Here is a 14,818-nt window from a genome sequence, read left to right on the forward strand (position 1 = left end):
ATTACATGGGATACTTGTCCCAAACATAGGGATAAAGACAATATCTTCAAGTACAGGATAGTCATTGTATTGAATGCCAATGATTATGTGTATACTTCTGTACATAATAAATATTGTACCATTTTTCAGAGCACCAGCTGAAAGCCTGTTTCCTCTGGTTTTGGCTTTTTCCTTGGATGAAATAAAGAGAAACTCTCATCTTCTACCAAATATGTCTTTAGTATTTCGAGTACCATATTGTCTAAATGAGTCACTAGTAAAAGATATTTATATTTCTCTACCAACTGAAATGACTAATCCTAATTATGACTGTAACAAAGGTGTTGGTTGTACAATAATTCTTACAGGACCAAACTGGGAAGTATCTGTACTATATCACACCTTCATGTACAGCCGTGAACCTCAGCAGGTGAGATTTTTCTGTGGTTAAAATTTAATGAAATTGTGTCTCCATTGGTGCATTTGATAAGATGCACAAAAGGGTGTAAAGAGGAGACTGGTCTTACTGGCCTTATGTCAGTCTGGTAGTTCAATGGTATTATTCAGATACCTGTGGGGGATCTCGAATTTCTCTGCGTGAAATTGGGATAAGAGGAGAAGTAACAGGTAAGGGGGATTTCTAGAATTTTTACAGATATAATATGTTTACAAGTTCTTAAAAGTACATGCCACCTCATGCTGTTCCTTGTGTCCTAGGTACTCCATCTTACTTATGGGCCTTTCCATCCTCTCCTGAATGACCGTGTACAATTTTTCTATATTTATCAGATGGCCCATGAGGATACATCTCTGGCCATGGCCCTCGTTGCCTTCTTACTTTATTTAAACTGCAACTGGGTAGGGCTGGCCATCTCTGACAATGATCAGGGTACACAATTTCTCTCAGATTTGAAAAGAGAAATGGAAAAGAATATAGTCTGCTTTGCCTTTGTGAACATGATCCCAGTGAACATGGAGGTATACATGTCAAAAGCTGACATGTATTATAACCAAATCATGACATCATCCACAGATGTTGTTATCCTTTATGGTGACACAGACAGTACTCTTGCTGTGGCCTTTAGAATGTGGGAATCTCTAGGTATACAAAGAACATGGATCACCACCTCACAGTGGGATGTTCCTACAAGTAAGAGAGATCTCACACTTGACCCATTCCATGGGACTCTTACTTTTGAACACCACCATGGTAAGATTTCAGGTTTTAAAAATTTTGTCCAGACATTGAACCCTCTCAAATACTCAGATAAATATCTAGCAAGCCAGGACTGGATGAACTTTAACTGTGAAGCCTCAGGATCTAACGTAAGACAATGAAGAACTGCTCATCCAATGCCTCATCTGAATGGCTAATGGCACACACTTTTGACATGGCCCTCAGTGATAGCATTTATGACATATACAATGCTGCATATGTTTTAGCCCATGTCTTTCATGAGATGCTTCTTCAACAGGTAGAAAATCAGCCAATTGACAATGAGAAAAAACGTGATCATAGCTGCTCACAGGTAGGGTTTCTTCTAGTGGATTATACATTATCTTATCAATGTCATAGTTTTTAAGAGTCTCTCAGATGATTAACTGAGTGAACTAGGAAGTGTTTCCCCAAAACCTAGATTTCTAAATGATTTTATGCTGTCACAATAAATCTATAGCTTTGTATAGAATTTAATACATAGGTCTTGGAATGAAAGATACCATTTATCAGTGAAAATAAGTGACTCTGTAACAGAGCAACTGAATATAATCATTCCTGTTCTAATACTGGAGAGATAGTCTCTTCTCATTAATTGTTACCATGATGAAGAGATGACTGTTTGTTCATTAATTCTGAAAATTGAGGTAATAAGTTCAGGGGATTGTTTTCTCAATTGATTCTCCCCAAATGTAGTCTCTGTTCACCTTACTCAAAGGCTTAGTGTAATTACACAGAAAGAGTTATGCGAATCAGTTTATTACACACACACACACCAGCACTCATTTTTCTCACTGTATTTGTGTTTCCATGTGTGTTTCTGTGTGTCTGTGTATATATCTGTGTTTATGTGTGTGCACAAATGTTTGTGCACTTGTGTGTGTATGTTTATGTGTTTGTGTGTTTCTGTCCATCTGACTTCTGTCTTTTTGTAGAAGTGAGCATATGTTGTATATGTTTCAATGCCCATGTGTGTTTGTTTCTGATTGTATTTGTCAGTGCATGTGTCTGTGTGTACTGTGTTTCTGTATATTGGATTGCACATATGTATATATCTCTTGCTCTGTGTGTGTGTTTTTGTCTGTATCTCCTTGATATTGTGAGCATAAATGTGTTTTTGTGTCAATGTCTCTCTGTGTGAATGTTTGTATCTTATTAAGTCTCCCTTTGTGTATTTGTCTGTGCATGTGTGTGTCTATGCATGTGTTTGGTATATGTCTGTAGTTGTGTGTCTGTTTGGGTGTATACGTCTGTCTGTGCCTGTATGCTCTGATGTGTGTCTGGACATGTATGTTAATGTGTGTGTAAACAAATATGTGGCTATATTATGTGAGTATCTCTATATAGATTTGGGTCTCTCTTTGTGCAGATGCATGTGTGTGTGTGTTGCACATCTATGTTTGATGTATATGTGCTTTTCTAATCTTGTGTTTCTTAGTTTCCTTTCAGAGAACTAAAATTATGCAAACATTATGACACATTAATATATCATATTGATTTCATTGAAAATTTCTACCTGATACCTTCAATAAAATTGCTTTTCAGATACAATCATTATACATTTTCTCCCATCAAGGAAGGGCACATGTAGTATATAACACTGTCTGTTTTTCAGATGCACTCCTTGATGAGAAAGACCCACTTCACTAGCCCTAATGGAGACAAAGTGACCATGAACAAGAAAGAAAAAGTTCAGAAAGAGTATGACATTTTCTACAATTTGAATCTCCCACATGATTTTGAACTTAAGGTGAAGATAGGAAAGTTTAGCCTAGATTTTCCACAGGGTCAACAGCTGCATTTATCTGAAGACATGCTAGAGTGGGCCACAGGAAGTCGACAGGTGGGTTGAAAGAACTGTACTGATTTCCATTCCATACCAGTAAACACTGTGTGTTTAGTTGGTCCATTAATGCTTTTTTATACATTAGTGAAATGAAATAAATTGTCACATAAGGAACCTACTTCTAGTCTCCTATGTTACGTCTTTTATTTTCACTATTTCTTATGTGACCATTTGTTAGTCCTTTGAGGAGTTCATGCAATAGTTACACTGTATTTTACTATCAAAGAACTGTGGTTTTTGTTTTTTAATATGAATATGAAACAACTTTTGACCACTCATTTATCATATTTCCAGTAAAGTGAGCAATGGACTCATGGTACGATTCTTATTGCCATATAGTGATTTCCTCACTTATTATGAATCTCTGATAAAAAAGTTAAAGTAACTGAGGCTAAGTGTAATGATGCAGTAAATTAAAAATCCAAAGGCATTAGAAATGAAACTCACCATTTCTCTTAGTTCTAATTTAAATTTTTTATTTAATTCATTTTACATTCCAGCCTTAGCCCCCTCCCTCATGTCCTTCCAGGCAACCCTTTCTCCTCCTTCCCCCTATGCCCATTCTCTAGTCTTCAGAGATGGAAGCCTTCTCTCCTACTCACTGACCCCAGCCTATCAAGTATCATAAGGACTACCTGCATACTCTTCTTTTGTAGGATGATAAGGTACCCCATCAGGGGGAAGTGATCAAAGAGAAGGCAACAGTTTTATTTTATATGTTTGCTAGAGCCTCTGACACAGAGTCTCTAAATTGTCAACCCTTCTAATCATAAATTAATAATTTTTGATAAATATTAAATATTCTCTTAATTATCATTTTGTATTTTCTTTCCTTTTTATATGTTATGGGTTTTCTGTCTGGATACATGCACATGCAACCCTGGCGTATGTGGTATATATCGACATTAGAAGGGTGATGCATATTTATGGAAATGTGAGCCAGCTTTGATATGCAAAATGGGTGCAAGAAATCAATTGTTATTCACAGTTTGTCCATGCCTCAGCTCTAAATTATACCATGTAAAGAAACTGTTCACTACAGTATCCTTGCTTGGTCCTCTTAATTGTTGTGTAGTACATTCAAATTAATGAAGCAGTATCTCCTTTCCCTTTCTGTATTTGTAAGTATTGGTAGTAATACATTTTGCTGTGCAAAAATTTGTGACAAAAAATTTCCATCGTAGTTCCAGGGCATGTTATAGGTATGAATTCTGATGTGGTTGGTTTTGAAGTATTCTATTCGGACTAGGAACCACCAAGTTGTTTAAATTTTAAAGATGTTAAGTCGAGGAATTCAGGTTGCTCATGTACTCTGGCATTTGCAGTTAATAGTCCTTCTCAGAGTGATGAGGGGAATCATTGTTATGCAGAGGAACAGAGGATCTGAAATTTAGCTACTGAGATACACATGCACTCGATGGCAGCAGTGATTTCTCATGTGTGTTCCAAACACAGCTTGATTGGGCATTACAAAAACATGCGCCAGAGTAATACTCAATACTAAAAAAATATAGAACCATTGCCCTGCTTCCAGATATGCATATCATGACACATGCAGAAACAAACAAACATAAAAAATGTGATATCTAATCTACTCAGGTGAAAATGTTACAGTCATAGTCTTAAATGAGAGTATGTTCAATGATATGCTAAATACATAATTCAAAGAATGATTATTAGAATGCTCTATGATAAGTGAAGAGACATAAATTTCCTCAGGAATGATAAGAGGGATCACAAAAAACTACCATAAAATAAGTCACTGAAAAAGCATGAGAAAAAGAAATTCCAGGAAAGTACAAAATAATAAAAATACTCAAACAGAAAATATGTAAAGGAAAATCAAATACATGAAATAAAAATCTAAGTAAATAGTCTCAGCAAGACAATACTTCAAGATAAAGACAGGATGGCAAAGCTTGAATATTATGCATAAGTATTAGAAAAATCGGACTATAAAAATAAAACAAAACTAAGATTCAAAATACAGGAGACTTGAGGATTTCTGATCAGAAGATCAGAATTACAGTCCAGATCACAAGAGAAAAAGAAGGAAACACTCAACTCATCAACACTATATCCAGTATAATGTAATCATAAATTTCAAGTGAGATGTGTTTCCATCGAGATACAACATTCATTTACATAGCAAATATTGAAAATCAGTAAATGAACAACGCTTGGCATATTTATCATAAAATTTTTAATACATTTTTATTAATTTATTCATATTACATCTCAGTTGTTAGCCCATCCCATGTATCCTCCCATTCCTCCCTTCCTCCCACTTCCCCCTACTCCCCTCCCCTACCCTAAGTCTGTGTCTGAGGGGGACCTCCTCCCCCTGAATATGCTCATACGGTATCAAGTCTCTCCTTGGTGACCTATTATCTTTCCTCTGAGTGCCACCAGGCATCTCCATCCAAGGGACATGTTCAAATATGGGGCACCAGAGTTTGTGTGAAAGTTAGATCTCCTTCTCCACTCAACAGTGGAGAATGTCCATTGGCTAGTCCGGGTAGGGTTTCAAGGTTTTTACTGCCTATTTTTCCCTTGGCTGTTGCCACAGTTTGCGGAGGATCCCAGGGCCCAGACTCGCCTGTAGTTTTCCAGGACCCACTGGATCCTTCTATTTCCTCTTTCTCCCAGGCTTCTCACACCTAAAGTTTCAATAGAATGTCCTCCCTTCTTACCCACTATTCTAGTAGGTACAGTTTTTCATGGGGACGTACACCTTGGACTAGTGTCTCAATATAAGTGAGTATATACCATTTAGCTCTTTTTGCTTCTGTGTGAACTCACTAATTATGACAATTTCTAGTTCCATCCATTTGTCCACAAATTTTGGAAATTCCTTGTTTTTAATAGCTGAGTAGTATTCCATAGTGTAAATGTACCACAGTTTCTTTATCCATTCTTCTATTGAGGGACACGTAGGTTGTTTCCAAGTTCTGGCTATTATGAATAAGGCAGCTATGAACATGGTTGAGCATATGTCCCTGTTGTGTGGTAGTACATCCTCTGGGTATTTTCCAAGGAGTGGAATAGCTGGGTCTTGAGGAAGCCCTATTCCCATTTTTCTGAGAAAGCACCAGATAGCTTTCCAAAGTGGTTGTACTAGTTTGCATTCCCACCAGCAATGCAGGAGTGTTCCTCTTTGTCCACACCCTCGCCAGCATGAGGTGTCAGTTGAGTTATTGATCTTAGCCATTCTGAGGGGTGTAAGATGGAATCTCAGTGTCGTTTTGATTTGCATTTCTCTGATGACTAAGGAGGTTGAGCATTTCTTTAAGTGTTTCTCAGCCATTTGATATTCCGCTGTTGAGAATTCTCTGTTTAGCTCTGCGCCCCATTTCTCTATTGGGTTATTTGGTTTGGTGGTGTTTAATTTCTTGAGTTCTTTATATATTTTGGATATTAGACTTTTGTCAGATGAAGAGTCGGTGAAGATCTTTTCCCAGTCTGTAGGCTGTCGCTTTGTTGTCTTGACAGTGTCACCTGCCTTACAGAAGCTTCTCAGCCTCATGAGGTCCCATTTATTAATTGTTGATGTTAAGGCCTGGGCTGTTGGTGTTCTGTTCAGGAAGTTGTCTCCTGTGCCTATGAGTCCCAGACTCTTCCCACTTTTTCCTCTAACTGGGTTAATGTCTGTGGTTTTAGGTTGAGGTCTTTAATCCACTTGGACTTGAGTTTTGTGCATGGTGACAAATATGGGTCTAATTTCATTTTTCTACATGTAGACATCCAGTTAGACCAGCACCATTTGTTGAAGATGCTGTCGTTTTTCCATTGAATGGATTTGGCTTCTTTGTCGAAAATCAGGTGAGCAAATGTGTGTGGATTCATCTCTGGGTCTTCAGTTCCATTCCATTGATCCACTAGCCTATTGCTGTGCCAGTACCATGCTGTTTTAATTACTGTTGCTCTATAGTACAACTTGAGATCAGGTATGGAGATTCCTCCAGCGGATCTTTTATTGTATAGGATTGTTTTTGCTATTCTGGGCTTTTTGTTTCTCCATATGAAGTTGAGAATTGTTCTTTCAATATCTTCAAAATATTTAGTAGGTATTCTGATAGGGATTGCATTGAATCTGTAAATTGCTTTTGGTAAGATGGCCATTTTTACTATGTTGATTCTTCCAATCCACGAACAAGGTAGATCCCGCCATCGTCTGATGTCATTTTCAATCTCTTTCTTCAGAGGTTTAAAGGTTTTTTCAAATAAATCCTTCACTTGCTTGGTTAGGGTTATTCCTAGATATTTTATATTGCTTGTGGCTATCATGAAGGGAGTAATTTTTCTAATTTCTTCCTCTGCCTGTTTGTCATTTGTATATAGGAAAGCTACTGACTTTTTTGAGTTTATTTTGTATCCTGCCAATTTGCTGAAGGTGTTTATCTGCTGTAGGAGTTCTCTGGTGGAATGTTGGGGGTCACTTATATACACTATCATATCATCTGCAAATAGGGATAATTTTACTTCTTCCTTTCCCATTTGGATCCCCTTGATCTCTTTTTGATGTCTTATTGCTCTGGCTATAACTTTAAGAACTATATTAAAGAGATATTAACATAAAAATTATATTGTAAGAAAGACATACATATGAAGGCTGCAGTACAGAAGACTGTGTCATAGCAAGTTCCCATCTGTATATCAGTCAATGTCACTATGGACATTCTTACAGTTGGAGAGTAATAGTGATGTATTTCAAACATGTAACAGCCAGCCACAGTAACTATAAACAGAAAAGTTATTCCTCATAATAGAAGGACACAGAACAGAGTTCAATAATAGACACAATCACAGGAATTTAGAAGCACTGAAAAATTACCATGAAAGACGCTAGTTGAACCACTTCACATGATGAATGCAAGAGACCTGATAGGCTGTGATCTTATAGTGGAGGAGAGGGTCACTTTCTGTCCAAACCTGGGGGAGGGGTATAGGATGAAAGTGGGAGGGATGGGGAATTGGAAGATACAAATGAGGGGATAAAAATGGGATTTAATCTGAATGAATGACTTTTTTTTCCTTGAATTACTTAAATAAGGAAATTTTTACCATGTACCAAAACAACTGTGAAAATATATTTTAAAAAGAGAGAATGTGTCCAATTATAAGTGAGTATATACCATTTGAGTCTTTCTGCTTCTGGGTTAAGCCATTCAGTATGATAGTTTCTAGTTCCATCCATTCGTCCACAAATTTCAAGAATTCCTTCTTTTTAAGAGCTGAGTAGTATTCCATAGTGTAGATGTACCACAGTTTCTTTATCCATTCTTCTACGTAGAAACCCTTAGGCTTTTTCCAGGTTCTGGCTATTATGAAGAAGGCTGCTGTGAACATGGTTGAGCATATGCCCTTGTTGTGTGCTAGAGCATCTTCTACATATATTCCAATGAGTGGAATTGCTGGGGCTTAAAGAAGCCCTATTCCCAGTTTTCTGACATAGATTTCCCAAGAGGTTGTTTAAGTTTGCATTCCCACCAGCAATAAAGAAGTGTTTCTGTTTCTCCACATCCTCACCAGAATGTGATATCACTTGAGTTTTTGATCTTAGCCATTCTGATGGGTGTGAGATGGAATCTCAGAGTTGTTTTGATTTGCATTTCCCTGATGACTAAAGGCATATATACTCACTTATAACTGGACACTAACCCAAGGTGCATGTCCCATGAAAGTCTTCACTTACCAGGAAAACAGGATAGATGTGAAGACCTCCTCTTGGGACTCTAGGTAAGAGAAGTATTGGAGAATGGGGAAATAGAAAGATCCACAGGGTCCTAGAAACCTACAAGAAGAACATTATGATGGATGGATCTGGGCCCAGGGGTTCTGTCCAAACTATGGCACCAAGCAAGGACAATATGTGCAGTGATCATCAAACCCTACCCAGATCTAGACAACGGACAGGACATTCTACACAGTTGAGCGAGGAGCAAGGACTGACTTTCACATGTACTCTGGTGTCCCATATTTGACCACATCCCTTTGATGGGGAGGCCTGTTGGCACTCAGAGGAAGGATACCAGGATATCAAGAAGAAACTTGATACCCTATGATCATATATAGGGAGAGGAGGCCCCCCTCAGTCACAGACATAGGGAAGGGGACTAGAGTGAAAGTGGAAGGGATGGAGGATTGGGAGGATACAAGGGATTGTATAACAATTTAGATGTAATATGAATAAATTAATAGAACAAGTAAAAAAAGAGAGAAAATAATGTTCCCTGTTTTAGATAGGGAATTGAGGTATCCCAATGCTACAGAGTGAGACCCTGTTTCACAACCACCACAGCAAAGGGAAGCGTTCTAGTTAACTGTGTATGTGGAGAACATGAGATGAAGCTGTGTACCAGTGACAATGTGGTTTTCACATACACCTTAATACTGAATGAAGGATTCAAAAGAGCATGCAACACTCAGCAAATTTCCTTTTAAAAACATATTTATTAATTTATTCATATTACATCTCAATTGTTATCCCATCCCTTGTATCCTCCTGTTCCTCCTTCCCTCCTGTTTCCCTTCTCCACCTCTCCCTTATGACTGTAAGTGAGAGGGACCATGCACATAGGGTATCAAGTGTCTTCTTGGTATCCCTATCAGCAGATTTCTAATGCTTCTTACAGAGCCCCATCATAAATTTCAGTGTAATAAAAACATACCATTCTTTAACCTAATAAAACCTTCTATTAACATCAAACAAACTATCTTTTACTCTGGTTCCCGCAGTATTTATAGGCTCCTTAAGGTCTTCTCACTTCGGGAAACACATCACATTACAGCTTCTTACACATCAACTCGGCACTTTCTCACTAGGATTGTCTTTTCAACTGTGTTTTTCTTTACATTAAGTTTGTGAAGATTTGCAGTCTTAATTTATTGGAGGATGTGTTTGTTATTTAAGACTTGAAGAGATATTTCCCCTGTTTTAGATGTGCTTTCATCATTTCTTGCAAAGTCGTTGATTTGATTTAATTTTGGCCATGAGCATAGTGAGGAAGAAAGGTTGTTTAGGATCATGTGTTACAAGCAAGGGAAGACAAGGACGGAACTTGGAGACTGAAACTAAAGCACAGGCCCTTGAGAGAACACTGCTTACTGGTTTGCTCTGTGTCATTTCTCATACATGCTTGCCTAGCAACAGCATTGTCTTTAGTAGACTGGGCATGCCTACAATGACTACCAAATAATAAAATGCATTAGCATTAGAAAGTAGGCTATTCTGATAGAGAAAATGTCTCAGGTAAGGTTCATTCTATGTTCTTTATCTTTTTACTGTACTTTGTGTCAACTTGGTGAAAATCAAAAAGAAGACCAGGTAGCATCTCTGTAGTGTTTGCACAAAGTACTCTAAAATTCCATTTCCATAATGTCTAAGGTTTTGTAAAGAGCTCAACTTTTCATCAACTTGTTTTAATATATTCACACACTTGCCATTATACAAAGTACCAAGTGACATGTGGTTCCTCAGCGTCTGTATATAAAATAAGCTTATTGATATCTCAACATGCTAATAGAATATAGTTATGGATGAAGTAGGTAAAACTCAATATGTATCGTATTTCCTCAGATGGTGCCCTCTGTATGCAGTGCTGATTGTGGTCCTGGATTCAGAAAATTCAGGCAGGAGGGAATGTCTGTTTGCTGTTTTATTTGTATCCACTGCCCAGAAAATGAAATTTCTAATGGAACAAGTGAGTGTTTACTGCTGTGACAAACTTTACATTGATAATCCTCTCCATCAACAAAGACATGTTGAAGGAGTCTAAAAGGCAACTACAAAAATATAATATACCATTTTCTCCACTAGATGTCACAGGAATACCAACATTAACAATGTCATAACCACCACCACCACCACAACAACAACAACAAAAACCCTTTTGCCTAGTTTTACATTTTGATTCATTTTCTATCACATCATATTTTCTCAAAGAAATAAAATCAAAGTGCAGTGTGAGCACATAGTGCATGAGATCTGTTCTGTTTATTAATTTCCCCTATAACTACATGCATAAAAGATTCCAGTCATGAATGTTCAAACCGTGAATTTATTATATTTTCATGTATGTATGTGTCCCTACCTATGTTTATGTACACTTATATGTACAGGATCCAACAGAGGACAGAATATGGCACCAGAACTAATGGACTGTGTAAAGGAGGTGCTAGAAAACAAGTCTTTATCCATAGATAAATTAGAGTAGTGATAAAATAATTACTTGTAAAATAATCAGAAACGGCTGAGTATAAGACAAAATTTGTGTGATTCATAGAGGCCCATTTTCTTCCCCCCCTTCTTAATAGTAATTTATTCTGATTACATCTCAATTTTTATTCCCTTACCCATTTTCAGATGTCTGATGTGAATTGTTTCTAGGAAGGTGAAGATAATTGTTTACACATGGTGTACAAAATATAACAAGTCTTATATCAAACATTTTATAAATAACACTCAATTAATAATTTCATGAAATACTAGACTACAACAGTTTTGTAATGAAAGTAATTTATGCAAACATTAAAATTGTATTGCAACCTACAGAGCCCATTTAGTAAAATGATTATCTATTTATGCTTGGCTAAATGCAAATGGACAATGAATGGTTTTTCCAACATTTGCCTGTGATACTATGCAATAAAATTCAAGTTCTTAAAATACATTTCTGGCCAATAATATGGCTCTACATTTAAATCATTTGCCACTAAGACTGATGGCTGGAGTTCACCCCCAGGACTCATATAGTAAGAGGAAGCAAAGAACTCTTAGAAATGCCTTTTGAGATCTATGCACTCAAATAACATCCATAATGATTAAACAAACTGTAATAAAATTGTTTTAAGTGTTAAAATGAATAAGAACTAAGGTAATTACATCAATAAATAGAAAAAGATTAATACTCTTTATAGGTGTTCATGTGCGTTGTGAGTGTATGTGTACCTAAGAGCAGATGAAGGTGAGAGACAACTAATACCTCTATAGTTAATTTGTAGGCAATTGTGAAACACCTCACATGAGTTCTGGGAACTGAACTCAGGTTTCTGTAAGAACAGGACATTCTCTTCATAGTTCAGCTAACTTTCCAACACTTCACGCAAAATAGCTAGTTACAATTGCCCATCAATCAATTGTTCTACATAAAAAGACTTAAAAACCAGGAAGCACATCTTAACTCTGTGCAACTATCTAATGAATCAGCACAATTCCAATGAAATTGTCTACCATTGCCATTTCAGAAGAGCATATTATGAGTGAAGTAGTTTGCTCCACATAACAAAATCTGGGTGTGGTGGCACATGCCTTTAATCCCAGCACTTGGGATGCAGAGGCAGGTGGATCATGGTGAATTTGAGAATAGCCTGGTCTATAAAGTGCTTACAGAACAGCCAAGGCTACACAGAAAAATCCTGTTTTGAAAAAACTCTGGGCCACTTTTGTATCTGGGTTTTGTTTTATTTCTTCCATGCTGCTTATCAATGTAAAATTTACCTCAGAGTCTATTCACAGAGTTTGAGTCCCATAGAGATTGAAATGAGGGAAGCAGGAAGATGCTGAATGTTTCCCATGAAGGTGGAGTCAAGATGAATTGCTCTGTGGTGCTCAATCTGGAGAGAGGTTTCTATCTTGAATGATAGGTTTAGTGCTTCTCATGATCAAGGCTCAGGGACTCTTTGTCCATACCACCAGGTTATAATATAAAAAAGGACACATTAATCATTATTTTTTATTTCTTACAAATTTCAAACCTGTAAATTGCATTTATATACCAGGAAAATTTACTTCTCACACTCACATTCCTATTTTTAACAAATGATTACCAAATGTATGAGCCTGTCTTTTACACTCATTTGAACACCCAAATATAAATACACACACTAGCGTGCGTGTGCCTGCACACACTCCCCCCTAATGATTTCTTTTACTGTTCCTTAGATATCATTATGTTTGGGCTGGGAAATAGAAAAGGTGTCACTTTCTTTCCCAAGCAGAACTCAGTCTCCATCTCTCATAAAGCATTAAATGAACAGTCCGTGAACTCAGGAGGCACTGAATGCATGGGAACGGAGATTTTAAAAGAAACTCAGTTACACTGTGGTTATTGCATTTAGATTTTGTGAATTTACCAGACGCAGCCATTTCATGATAGCATCCAGAATGATGTAAGAAATCTGCTTTCTGAAGACATGGTAAATCATCAACGCTGTTAAATAGACAAACTTTGGATTGTTTTTCTCTATAAAATAATAAGAATTACTAAATAGAAGCATTGTTATATAAAAATTTCCTTCAATTATATTATCAGCAATAAAATGAAGGTATTGCAAAGCTTTTCCAATAGAGTTATTGAAATGTCTTGTCAATAAACTGCTGAAGCTGTACTAACAAATCTGTCCTTTCTCATTCAGACATGGATCAATGTGTGAAGTGTCCAGAAGACCAGTATGCCAACACAAAGCAGACTCATTGCATCCACAAAGCTGTGATCTTTCTGAGCTATGAAGACCCCTTGGGGATGGCTCTGGCCTCAATCGCCTTGGGCTTCTCTGCCCTCACAGCTATGGTTCTTGGAGTATTTTTGAAGCACAATGACACTGCCATCGTGAAGGCCAATAACCTTGCTCTGAGCTACATCTTACTCATGTCACTCATGTTCTGTTTCCTCTGCTCCTTGCTCTTCATTGGCCTTCCAAACTCAGTCTCCTGCATCCTGCAGCAAATCACATTTGGGATTGTTTTCACTGTGGCTATTTCCAGTGTGTTGGCCAAAACAATCACAGTGGTTCTGGCTTTCAAAGTCACAACTCCTGCAAGAAGGATAAAGTACATTCTGGTTTCAGGAACACTTAACTACATCATTCCTCTCTGTACACTCATCCAAATTATTCTCTGTTCAATCTGGCTAGGAGCTTCTCCTCCCTCTGTTAATACTGATGCACACTCTGAGCATGGCCAGATTATTATTGTCTGCCACAAGGTTTCTGTTATATCATTTTACTGTGTCCTAGGATACTTAGGCTTCCTGGCCCTGGGAAGCTTCATTTTGGCTTTCTTGGCCAGGAACCTGCCTGACACATTCAATGAAGCCAAGTTCTTGACCTTCAGCATGCTGGTGTTTTGCACTGTGTGGATCACTTTCCTCCCTGTCTACCATAGCACCAAGGGCAAGGTCATGGTGGCTGTGGAGATTTTTTCCATCTTGTCTTCCAGTGCAGGCATGCTGGGATGCATCTTTGTTCCCAAGTGCTACATCATTTTATTAAGGCCAGACAAAAATTCTCTTCAAAAGATCAGGGAGAAATCATATTCATGAGGTCGTATATCATGAATATTTTGTGTTAAATTAATTCATTTATCCAACTTTTATCCTGATTGTAGATTCTATCCTTGCTCTTCTTCCAGTCATACCCTTCCTGCCTTTCTCTATCCCCTCTCCGTTATGCCTCATATTAGTGATCAAAACTCTGGCATCATAATCCATGTCAGTAACAGCCCCTGTACTTCTTCCTAGAGGAGCCACATGAAGCCTGATCTGTCCATCATCTACATATGTGTAGTTGGCATATGTCCACTTCATTCATTGTTCTTCGTTGTCCTCTCAGTCTCAGGAAGCCTCTCAGTGCCCTGGATGGCAGGCACTTTTGGTCTTTTTGTGGAGCTCCTGTCATCACAAGTCCATTTTTCCTTCCTCCCAATGTTCCACAAGACTCCCTATTATCACCGAATGTTTGGGTGTGAGTCTCAACATTTGTTTCCAACCTGTGTTTAG

The 14,818-nt window shown here is 37.6% G+C and overlaps 1 pseudogene across 1 annotated transcript; it reads left to right on the plus strand.

Annotated features, from left to right (window-relative positions):
* Nucleotides 1–711: 711 nt before the first annotated feature.
* Nucleotides 712–14,362, plus strand: LOC311590759 (vomeronasal type-2 receptor 116-like; annotated as a pseudogene). Its single transcript has 4 exons — nucleotides 712–1,508; nucleotides 2,811–3,038; nucleotides 10,621–10,744; nucleotides 13,458–14,362. The product of its transcript is annotated as a vomeronasal type-2 receptor 116-like (transcript).
* The last annotated feature ends 456 nt before the right edge of the window (nucleotides 14,363–14,818 follow it).

Source organism: Acomys minous (assembly GCF_964271855.1).
Source record: "Acomys minous genome assembly, chromosome: 20".
NCBI lineage: Eukaryota > Metazoa > Chordata > Mammalia > Rodentia > Muridae > Acomys > Acomys minous.